The 12,210-nt window shown below is 44.7% G+C and overlaps 1 protein-coding gene across 1 annotated transcript in view; it reads left to right on the forward strand.

Annotated features, from left to right (window-relative positions):
* The first annotated feature begins 3,343 nt into the window (after nucleotides 1-3,343).
* HPN (hepsin) overlaps nucleotides 3,344-12,210 on the forward strand; it is a 62,684-nt gene continuing 53,817 nt past the window's right edge. The window contains exons 1-2 of the mRNA XM_044282569.1: nucleotides 3,344-3,475; nucleotides 4,827-4,932. The gene's annotated coding sequence lies outside the window, so the exon portion shown is untranslated. The remainder of the gene's footprint in view (nucleotides 3,476-4,826; nucleotides 4,933-12,210) is intronic.

The following is a 12,210-nucleotide window of genomic DNA, read 5'->3' on the forward strand; positions in this document are numbered from 1 at the left end:
CAAAATGCAATCGCACACTGCAACCAGCACTCTGCCCTGCCTTTATGCTGGATGTTGAATAAGGCATTGGTGTACATTTTGGCCAAAGCGTAATAAGCCACTCACCGCGTCAAGGTTGCCTTCATGAGTGGTCCCTAACACTAGTTCCTACCTTTTTATGGGCCATGACAGCCACATAAAGTCCAGGAACCCATAAGCAGACTCAGTTTTATACTGACTTTAAAACCAGCCTCCAGGGGGCAGATTCTGGACAGGTGTGCTTGACTGCTTGGAGATCGCCACGCCTCCAATACGTACTACAATACGGTTTTAAAGTCAGTATAAAACTGAGTCTGCTTATACAGCACCTACCAGTAACCATTAGGTTCCAGGAGAAGTATAAAGTGGGCTCAGCATGCATGTGAGTACTTGCATCCCTGGATCCGATGAAAGCTGTAATGGCACCGGACGGGGTTAAAAGCAGATTGTGCTTGGCATGCATGCTGTACCTGCGCTCCCTGGACTTTATGTGGCTGTCATGGCCCATAAAAAGGTAGGAACTAGTGTTAGGGACCACTCATGAAGGCAACCTTGACGCGGTGAGTGGCTTATTACGCTTTGGCCAAAATGTACACCAATGCCTTATTCAACATCCAGCATAAAGGCAAGGCAGAGTGCTGGTTGCAGTGTGCGATTGCATTTTGTGTTTTTACATTTATATTACTGTACTGTGCCGGCAGCAGGGAGCGCACGGCGTCATAGCAACCAATGATGCCATACGCTTGTGCACTCAGCAGGACTGCATGCCTGGTTTTCATGGACCATGGTCCATGAAAAGTCACGTATATGTGTGAATGAGGTCTAAGAGAAAGTTCAAGCCCCCATAAATATCTCTTATGTATATAAAAATGAGTTTTTGTCTGTCTGGACATCTGTCTGTCTGTTCTTTATGCACAACCAAACGACTGGACCGATCTTCCCCAAATTAGGTTTCCGGGAAGGTTTTAGATTGGTTTGCAGCTCTCTAGGACGTAATGTTCCTGAGATATTCCCCAAAAAATGACCTGCATTAGACAATACAAGGCCCCAACTGCCATGCACATGGTCACGTGTCCCTTATCAGCCAATAGAAGCTCGCAAGCTTTTAGTCTTCACATACACACAGTATTACTCCAGGTTTCCATAACAACCCAGCCATTTTTTTTTCCACTTCTATAAGTCAGCTTTAGGCTAGGGCTACACGACGACAAGCACATCCCAGCAGACAGTATCACACAATAGACTTAGATACACAGCTGACAGTATCAGACTTGATAGGATTAGATACATAGCTCAGCAGGCGGTATCACACAGGATAGGATTAGATACACAGCTCAACAGACCGTATCACAAATGACATGATTAGATACACAGCTCAGCAGGCGGTATCACACAGGATAGGATTAGATACACAGCTCAGCAGACAGTATCACCCAGTATACGATTAGATACACAGCTCAGCAAGGATTAGATACACAGCTCAGCAGGCAGTATCACACAGCATAGGATTAGATACACAGCTCAGCAGACAGTATCACACATGATAGGATTAGATACACAGCTCAGCAGGCAGTATCACACAGGATAGGATTAGATACACAGCTCAGCAGGCAGTATCACACAGGATGGGATTAGATACACAGCTCAGCAGGCAGTATCACACAGGATAGGATAAGATACATAGCTCATAAGACAGTATCACACAGGATAGGATTAGATACACAGCTCAGCAGGCAGTATCACACAGGATAGGATTAGATACACAGCTCAGCAGGCAGTATCACACAGGATAGGATTAGATACACAGCTCTGCAGACAGTATCACACAGGACAGGATTAGATACACAGCTCAGCAGGCAGTATCACACATGATAGGATTAGATACACAGCTCAGCAGACAGTGGGGCGGGGTTCTGTAGAGGTCACAGTTATGGGGGATACTGTCAATATCTTTTAACGACACACAGAAACATTAAATGAAATAGATGAAATATACCCGTACGAAGCCGGGTCCTTCTGCTAGTATATATATATATATAAAAATGAATTTCTGTCTGTCTGTCTATATGTCTGTCTGTCTGTCTAAACGTTCTTTGTGCGCGACCAAACGACTGGACCGATCTTCACCAAATTTAGCACACAGGTACATCAGGTGTCCGGGAAGATTTTAGACCGGGTCTCAGCTCTCTAGGACGTACCGTTCCTGAGATATTCCCCAAAAATGACCCACATTAGCCAATACAAGCCTGCAAGTCTTTCTCTTCAAATCCCAACTGCCATAAACACAGTTTTATTTTAGGTTTCCATAACAACCCAGCCATTTCTCTTTACTGCTTAAAGGGGCTGGCACAGTAGAAGTCACTGTAAAAGTCACTGTTAAAGGGGCGGTCACTGTGAAAGTCACTGTTGAAGGGGTAGTCACTGTGAAAGTCACTGTTAAAGGGGCGGCCACTGTGAAAGTCACTGTTAAAGGGGTGGTGATTGTTAAAGGGGCGGTCACTGTGAAAGTCACAGTTAATGGGGGGCACTGTGAAAGTCACTGTCAAAGGGTGCGGTCACTGTGAAAGTCACAGTTAAAGGGGCGGTCACTGTTAAAGGGGCAGTCACTGTGAAAGTCACTGTAAAAGGGGCTCTCACTGTAAAAAGTCACTGTTAAAGGGGCGGTCACTGTGAAAGTCACTGTTAAAGGGGCGGGCACTGTGGAGCTCTCTGTAGTGCTCCCAGTATAAAACATGGCCTTTCCCTGTAGTGCCCCTAGTATTCACCTATAATCCCTCTTTGTTGTGCCCCTAGTATTTTGCATGGCCTCTCTCTGTAGTGCCCCCAGTATTAAGCATAGCCCCTCTCTGTAGAGCCCTCAGTATATAGCATGGTCTCCTCTGTAGTGCACTTGATAGTTATCATGGCCCCCCACTTTAGTGCACCCTGTTTATCATAGCCCCTCTCATTAGTGTCCCCAGTAGTGCTGTGAAAAAAAAAAATACTCACCTGACTCCAGCTTCATGCCGCTGTCTGCAATGCAAGCCACAGGCCTCTTCTGGCCTGCAGCCTTAGTTGCCTGTATCACAGTGCAGGTCGTGGTCAGAATGCAGGCAGACACAATTGTGTCATCGCACCTCCTCAGACCCGCCACAGTCAGTACAACAGAGACAAATTACATTATATTTAAAAACATTACCACTCAAAATATCAACTTTTTTCCTTAAAGGCATCTCTTTGAAGTTTTCCATGCAGGTTACATGATCCTTTAAAGGTTAGCCATAAAATCAGGAGGAACACAGAACACTAACTGTACCTCTGGCTGGTTAATTAGTGACAGAGTCCAGTTGAAGGGTCATTTTTCATTTCCCTTCTGATACACGGAGCCCTCTCATAAGGGGAAGAATAGCTGCGTACTATTTGCCCGAATATTCCTGATCCACCCTACGGCTGGCTAGATTGACTGAAGAAAAGCACGGTAAGTGGTAGTAATTGAAATTTTGGCTTTTTGATATGTAGACTGATAATATTGATCAGTCGACGCAAAGATTGCTGAGTTGGGTATATGTGACGTCATAGATTTTGAAGGCATTAGAGATCTTATCGCCATAAACGATCAGAGGGGGCTGTTTATGTCTCGAATTGTCTCATGAATCGTATATGGGCATGAAATATTTGATAATTTATTGATTTATGTTTCTCTGAGTGCTCGTTGAGTCGCTTTTTTTGCACTGGATGATACTATTATGTTTATAGAACTATTAGATGTTGACCTACTGTACATGTGGAACAATGCAAAAAAAAGTGTTAGATCCAGATGGTAACTAGAAGGTCCAATGCAAGAAACTGTTCATTTCTAAGACCCGTGATCTAATTTTTACCATTGGTTGTAATTATGACGCCTTTACCAGTCCCTTCCACCCAGAATCAGCTCTTGGTTAACCCACCCACTCACAGTGTAAGAGTCATGTATGAAAAAAGTCAGATAAACCAGTCCAGGTGACAATTTGTCTTAATGGTTAGGTTATAGTAACTCAGGGACCATGATAGAAAACAACCCAAAAACTTAGACAGTAGATGTAAATCTCTAAATACATTGGCTACTTGGCATCTCAAATCTGTCCATCTCTGACTACACTGCTTGGGGAGGGGGACAGAAGACTGTGGTAAGTGGATTTGACTGAGCTTTGATTTGGTCTATAACTTTCTCAGAAGATGCTCAAAAGATTTTTAGTGCCATAAAACACGTGTTGACCATGGAGCAATGAGAGTCTCCCCCGAAGCACACTGGACCAAATTTAAGCTATCCTCAACCATGTTTACCCCACTGTCAAAGCCGCCATTACATAACTATCTATGTTAATGCTTTTTACAGCAGTGTCTAAATTCTGAATTTCTTTGGTATCCATAGATAGTCATTCTCGTCAAGAAGATCAGGACATATAGGCGCTTTTGGGATGAAGATGTTGACAATGAAATATTTGTGCATGCTATTTGGATTGGTGGGAAATCTTCACATCTATAGTCAGTTATATTTTAGGAAGCTCATAGGAAAGTGATGTTGAGACTAAGATCAAAAATATTCCAAAATTACTGGGTCTTGTAGTTTTCAACTAGATTCCCCAACATGTTGGCTGGAACTATGTTCTGCCTATAGTCTTCTTCCAGGTCCAAATCTGAAAAGCAGACCATGATTTAATGTTTTGAAGTGCTGGAAAGGTAGCATCACTTAGAATGTAGACCACATTTGAATACATTCAGCGCCGATATTTTGTCGGTACTTATGGCATTTTGGTTCTCTACCTCACTGAAGACCCTTTTTCACACAGACCATTGACAATCCTGGAGCCAAAGTACATAGAAGTGATCTGAAATGAAGCAGTGTGGTGCAAGATGACATTGGGCCCTCTGGATTTCATCAACACCAGATCCCAGGTAGGACATGACTTAGAAATAGAGAACTTTACACAGGACTTTATTTATGGCAATTATCAACAGAGATAAGTCCGTTAATATGGCGTCCTTGCCTGACACTCTCTGGCATACAGCAGGTATAGTTGGGGATAAACGCAACCAAACAGACATTTCACCTTGAGCCATGCCATGGACTATTACATGGTGGCCATTAAGATGAATAGCCATCAATGTAATACATGAATGGTAGGGATCAGCAAATCTTAGAAAATTTGTTTCAGTTCTGATTCGATCAGTTTGGCTGTTGGATTCGATTTGACCTGGTTCAACCAGAAAGTTCCCTAATTGCCCTGAAAAGTCATGTATGACACTCGGAAGTCTCTTAGGACTGTGTCCAACCCTTTTCAAGCTCTTTGGTGCCAAGACAGCATTAGTTAATGTCAGAGTGACATACATGGCTATGGGTAAACGCATGGTCTGTTTAACCACCTCAGCCCCGCTAGGTGAAACCCCCTTCATGACCAGAGCACTTTTTACACTTCGGCACTACACTCCTTTCACCGTTTATCGCTCGGTCATGCAACTTACCACCCAAATGAATTTTACCTCCTTTTCTTCTCACTAATGGAGCTTTCATTTGGTGGTATTTTATTGCTGCTGACATTTTTACTTTTTTTGTTATTAATCAAAATGTAACGATTTTTTTGCAAAAAAATGACATTTTTCACTTTCAGCTGTAAAATTTTGCAAAAAAAACGACATCCATATATAAATTTTTCGCCAAATTTATTGTTCTACATGTCTTTGATAAAAAAAAAAATGTTTGGGCAAAAAAAAAAAATGGTTTGGGTAAAAGTTATAGCGTTTACAAACTATGGTACAAAAATGTGAATTTCCGCTTTTTGAAACAGCTCTGACTTTCTGAGCACCTGTCATGATTCCTGAGGTTCTACAATGCCCAGACAGTAGAAAAACCCCACAAATGACCCCATTTCGGAAAGTAGACACCCTAAGGTATTCGCTGATGGGCATAGTGAGTTCATAGAACTTTTTATTTTTTGTCACAAGTTAGCGGAAAATGATGATGATTTTTTATTTTATTTTTTCTTACAAAGTCTCATATTCCACTAACTTGCGACAAAAAATAAAAAATTCTAGGAACTCACCATGCCCCTCACAGAATACCTTGGGGTGTCTTCTTTCCAAAATGGGGTCACTTGTGGGGTAGTTATACTGCCCTGGCAATTTAGGGGCCCAAATGTGTGAGAAGAACTTTGCAATCAAAATGTGTAAAAAATGACCGGTGAAATCCGAAAGGTGCACTTTGGAATATGTGCCCCTTTGCCCACCTTGGCATCAAAAAAGTGTCACACATCTGGTATCGCCGTACTCAGGAGAAGTTGGGGAATGTGTTTTGGGGTGTCATTTTACATATACCCATGCTGGGTGAGAGAAATATCCTGGCAAAAGACAACTTTTCCAATTTTTTTATACAAAGTTGGCATTTGATCAAGATGTTTATCTCACCCAGCATGGGTATATGTAAAATGACACCCCAAAACACATTGCCCAACTTCTCCTGAGTACGGCGATACCAGATGTGTGACACTTTTTTGCAGCCTAGATGCGCAAAGGTGCCCAAATTCCTTTTAGGAGGGCATTTTTAGACATTTGGATCCCAGACTTCTTCTCATGCTTTAGGGCCCCTAAAAAACCAGGGCAGTATAAATACCCCACATGTGACCCCACTTTGGAAAGAAGACACCCCGAGGTATCCAATGAGGGGCCTGGCAAGTTCATCGAAATTATTTTTTTTTGCATAAGTTAGCGGAAATTGATTTTTTTTTTGTTTTTTCTCACAAAGTCTCACTTTCCGCTAACTTAGGACAAAAATTTAAATCTTTCATGGACTCAATATGCCCCTCAGCAAATACCTTGGGGTGTCTTCTTTCCAAAATGGGGTCAGTTGTGGGGTGTTTGTACTGCCCTGGCATTTGAGGGTCTCCGCAATCATTACATGTATGGCCAGCATTAGGAGTTTCTGCTATTCTCCTTATATTGAGCATACAGGTAATGAGATTTTTTTTTCCGTTCAGCCTCTGGGCTGAAAGAAAAAAATGAACGGCACAGATTTCTTCATTCGCATCGATCAATGTGGATGAAAAAATCTCTGCCAAAAAAAAAAAAAAAAAGGAGGGGAAAGGCGTCTGCCAGGACATAGGAGCTCCGCCCTACATCCATACCCACTTAGCTCGTATGCCCTGGCAAACCAGATTTCTCCATTCACATCAATCGATGTGGATGAATAAATCATTGCCGGGATTATTTTATTTTTTTTTATATATATATACAAAGTGTTTGCCAAAGCATAGGAACGCCGCCTCCTCCTCAGCTCGTATGCCTTGGCAAACGTATCTGTTACTGCAGAGGAGAAAATCCCGTCTTGCAGCGCCGCATACACCGACTTGCGTGTAATCTGACAGCAGCGCAATGCTTCTGTCAGAATGCACATCGGTGCTGCAGCTGGTCAATCGGTTGGTCCACCTGGAAGGTAAAAAAAAAAAAAGAAAAAACCAGGCCGCAACGCAATAATTTTATTAACTTTGCAACAGAACATATAAACTTTTACTTTTTTAACTGAACATTAACGTGTTTGCTTACTGGTGTTTTTTTTTTTTTTTTTTTGTTTTTTTACCTTTATAGAACAAACCTCTCCTTCCCCATGGGTCAATGTGCAAAGCGCAAATCGCCCAAAGATGTGGCGAAGTGCGTTATGCACTTTGTCCCATGTGAAAGGAGACGTTTGCAGCAGCAGTGAGTGAATGGGCCCTAATAGCCCTGTGTGCCTGTCCTGGTGAGATGATCCCTATGCTAATAGTGTACCTGTGAGTGGTACTTCCGGAAACACTCTCCAAAGCATAGGGAAGGGTGGTCAGGACAGTCAGGACAGAAATAGCGGGTGTCACGCCTTATTCCACTCCTGCTACAGACACAACATCTTTTTCGGGGTGACTGTTGGGTTGAGGTACCAGGAACGACATTGGGGAAATGTCGCTCGTATAGACGACTAACTACACTGGTGGTTGGGGCCACGGAACCTCCTGGATACAGGAGGTTCTCGATGATCTCTTCCTGAAATTTGAGGAAGGATGCAGTTCTCCCAGCCTTACTGTAGAGAACAAAACTATTGTACAGAGCCAATTGAATTAAATATACAGACACCTTCTTATACCAGCGTCTGGTGCGTCGGGAAACTAAATACGGAGACAACATCTGGTCATTGAAGTCCACCCCTCCCATGAGCAAATTATAGTCGTGGACTGAGAGGGGCTTTTCAATGACACGGGTTGCTCGCTCAATTTGTATTGTCGTGTCTGCGTGAATGGAGGAGAGCATGTAAACGTCACGCTTGTCTCTCCATTTCACCGCGAGCAGTTCTTCGTTACACAGTGCGGCCCTCTGCCCCCTTGCAAGACGGGTGGTAACGAGCCGTTGGGGGAAGCCCGCGCGACTAGTTCGCGCGGTACCACAGGCGCCAATCCGTTCTAGAAACAAATGCCTAAAGAGGGCCACACTTGTGTAGAAATTGTCCACATAAAGATGGTACCCCTTGCCGAATAAGGGTGACACCAAGTCCCAAACTGTCTTCCCACTGCTCCCCAGGTAGTCAGGGCAACCGACCGGCTCCAGGGTCTGATCTTTTCCCTCATAGACACGAAATTTGTGGGTATAGCCTGTGGCCCTTTCACAGAGCTTATACAATTTGACCCCATACCGGGCGCGCTTGCTTGGGATGTATTGTTTGAAGCCAAGGCGCCCGGTAAAATGTATCAGGGACTCGTCTATGCAGATGTTTTGCTCTGGGGTATAAATATCTGCAAATTTCTGGTTGAAATGGTCTATGAGGGGCCGAATTTTGTGGAGCCGGTCAAAAGCAGGGTGGCCCCTGGGACGGGAGGCGGTGTTGTCACTAAAGTGCAGGAACCGCAGGATGGCCTCAAAGCGTGCCCTGGACATGGCAGCAGAGAACATGGGCATGTGATGAATCGGGTTCGTGGACCAATATGACCGCAATTCATGCTTTTTTGTCAGGCCCATGTTGAGGAGGAGGCCCAGAAAAGTTTTAAGTTCGGAAACTTGGACTGGTTTCCACCGGAAAGGCTGGGCATAAAAGCTTCCCGGGTTAGCGGTGATAAATTGTGTGGCATACCTGTTTGTTTCGGCCACAACTATGTCTAAAAGCTCCGCAGTCAAGAACAGCTCAAAAAATCCCAGGGCCGAACCGATCTGAGCTGTCTCAACCCGAACTCCAGACTGGGCGGTGAAAGGGGAAACTACAGGTGCGGCTGAAGTTGGGGACTGCCAATCAGGGTTTGCCAGCACCTCAGGGATTCTAGGGGCTCTACGGGCACGTCTTTGCGGTGGCTGCGACGGGGTCACTACTGCACGTGCCACCGTACCAGCTTCAACTGCCCTTCTGGTGCTCGCTACTTCACCAGGTTGTACGGCAGTGCTGGTACTAGGTCCAGGGAGGGCTGGGCTGCTGGTGTATGCCTCACCACGTAATCCGACAGCACCAGCCCCACTCTGCTGCTCTTGAAGCGGATCCTGCGCAACCTGTGGTCTAGCGACACGGGGCCGGGTACGCCTGGTGCTATCAGGGACCTCAGCCTCCTCGTCCGAACTTTGGTTCAGAGAGCCACTGCTTTCTACAGGTTCGTATTCTGACCCGCTAGATTCATCAGATGAGGGTTCCCACTCCTCATCCGACTGGGTCAGAAGTCTGTAGGCCTCTTCAGAGGAATACCCCCTGTTAGACATGTGGGCAACTAAATTTAGGGGTATTCCCTGAGACTACCCAAGAAAAAAAAAGCAAGCCTGTCTTACAAATGGGAGGCTAGCGAAGTACCGGAGGCCGCTGCGGTTGATAAAAAATATCAAAACTGATTTTTTTATCGCCGCAGTGCGTGTAAAGTGAATGTGCAGTGATCAAAATTACTATTATAGATCTGACCGTGATCAGTTCTGATCACTTACAGATACTATAAAAGTACAAATGCTGATTAGCGATACGCTAATCAGCGAATAACGGACTGCGGTGCGGTGGGCTGGGCGCTAACCGATCCCTAAACTACCTAACCAAGGGGCCTAAACTATGCCTAAAACCTAACGGTCAATACCAGTGAAAAAAAAAAGTGACAGTTTGCACTGATCACTTTTTTCTTTTCACTTGTGATTGACAGGGGTGATCAAAGGGGTGATCAAAGGGTTAATTGGGGTTCAGGGGGGTGATCAGGGGCTAAAGTGTAGTGTTTGGTGCTACTCACTGTGAAGCCTGCTCCTCTGCTGGATCCAACCGACGAAAAGAACCAGCAGAGGAGCAGGCAGCCATATAATCAGATCATATTTACTAATATGATCTGATATATGGCTCTGTGATTGGCTTTTTTAAAAATCAGCAACCTGCCAGCCACGATCATTGGCTGGCAGGTTGCTGACGAAATGGTCCTGAACGAAATGCCGGCGCGAACTGCGCACGCGCGGGCGCATACTCGCGTCATCTCGCGTCTCGCGAGATGACGCGTATATGCGTGACTGTGCGCAGCGCTGCCACCTCCGGACCGCACATCTGCGTTAGGCGGTCCGGAGGTGGTTAATAACACACTGTCTTAAAACAACAAAGAATTATCTCTTTGTGGTGGCCAAAAATTAACCCTTTGTGATTAACCAAATTTGTTTAATAAACTTTGAAATTCTTAAAAAAACAAAGATCAGTTGGACAGGTTCCACCACAATATATGATTTGGTGACACACACCAATGCATCAGGCAGGACACTATTAGCACCACAATTAAGATTGAGAAAGATTTGCAGTGATTGTGAATTATGTAATGAAGATTGGGGTGATTCACATTGATAAGCAAAAGCAGTCTAGCGAATGGTTGCCATTACCTGGTTATCATTACCAAAGAGGTGTGAATAAGGCACTTAAAGGGGTATTCCTATATTAAAAAAACATTGCCGCAGGGCTCTCTCCAGGCTTCTTCATCCCAATTTGGGGACACTGGGAGGCCGGAGAAAGCCAAAGCGGAAGAGTTATGCAATTTGGTAACCCCCATTGACTTGACTTGGAGTTGCGCAAATGGCGTAGCCCCGGACACTATGCTGTTTACATAACTCTCAACGGTCTCCTGGCATCCCCAGGTTGGAACGAAGAGGCCAGTTAGAGCCCTGCAGCAATGTTTTTCAAAATGGGAATACCCCTTTAAGTGCCCCGGCCCAACGCCTCTCTCGGCTCTGCTATATCACCCTCTCCCTTCATGGTTGATAGACAGAGCTCTCCGAGCACTGCTGAAAACCTGTGCGTGCACCATCAGTAACTGAGAGATACAGCTTACTAGTCAGTGACTGTGCGCAGTAAGAGCGGGTCTCTCTGTCACTGACGGCGCATGCGCAGGTTTTCAGCAGGGCTCAGAGAGCGGAGAGAGGCAGTGCCTTAGTCAAGCCTCTTTGACCCTTCACAGTGACAATAAAAAGCATTTTTTTAGAAGGTTGAGCCATTGACATAGTATAATAAAGGAATGGAGAGACTCACTGCTTCATGTCGCCATGTCACCAGTTTTGTACGTCTTTTCGAGGTGAAAGTTTCCCTTTAAATTCCTGTAAGTAAATATGCAATAACTGGAAAACTTTGTAATGCTTTTAATAACAAGAAATCTATGAATTTGTCCTCAGAAAAACCATTGCCTAAGGGCTCATTCAGACAGCCGTATGATTTTTGCGGTCTGCAAAAGTGTGGCTCAGTTTTTTTTGCAGTCAGTTCAGCATGTCCGCAAAAATAAAAATGGATTGCATTCCGTATTTTTTCTGACCCATAGACTTCAATGGGGCCACAAGTATAGGACATGTTTTATTTGTTTTGAGGGGCCGTGGAACGGAAAAAAAAATGCAGAAAGCACATGGAGTGTTGTCCGCATCTTTTGGGACCCGATAGAAGTGAATGGGGCTGCATTTAATCCGCTAAATTGCGGATCAGGTGCAGAAGGCAAAATACCTATGGCATTAGATTCTATTCACACGTTCGCAAGTTTGGTCCGGATCCATTCCGCAATTTTGCGGAACCGGTGCGGACCCATTCATTTTCAATGGGGCCGGAAAAGATGATGTCCGCATCCGCACTTCCATCCCCGCAAAAAAGATAGGGCATGTCCTATTCTTGCCTGCAATTGCTGACAAGAATAGGCATTTCTATCATGGTGCCGGCCATGTGCGGTCCGCAAAATGCGGAATGCACATGTC

Source organism: Bufo gargarizans, chromosome 2 (assembly GCF_014858855.1).
Source record: "Bufo gargarizans isolate SCDJY-AF-19 chromosome 2, ASM1485885v1, whole genome shotgun sequence".
NCBI lineage: Eukaryota > Metazoa > Chordata > Amphibia > Anura > Bufonidae > Bufo > Bufo gargarizans.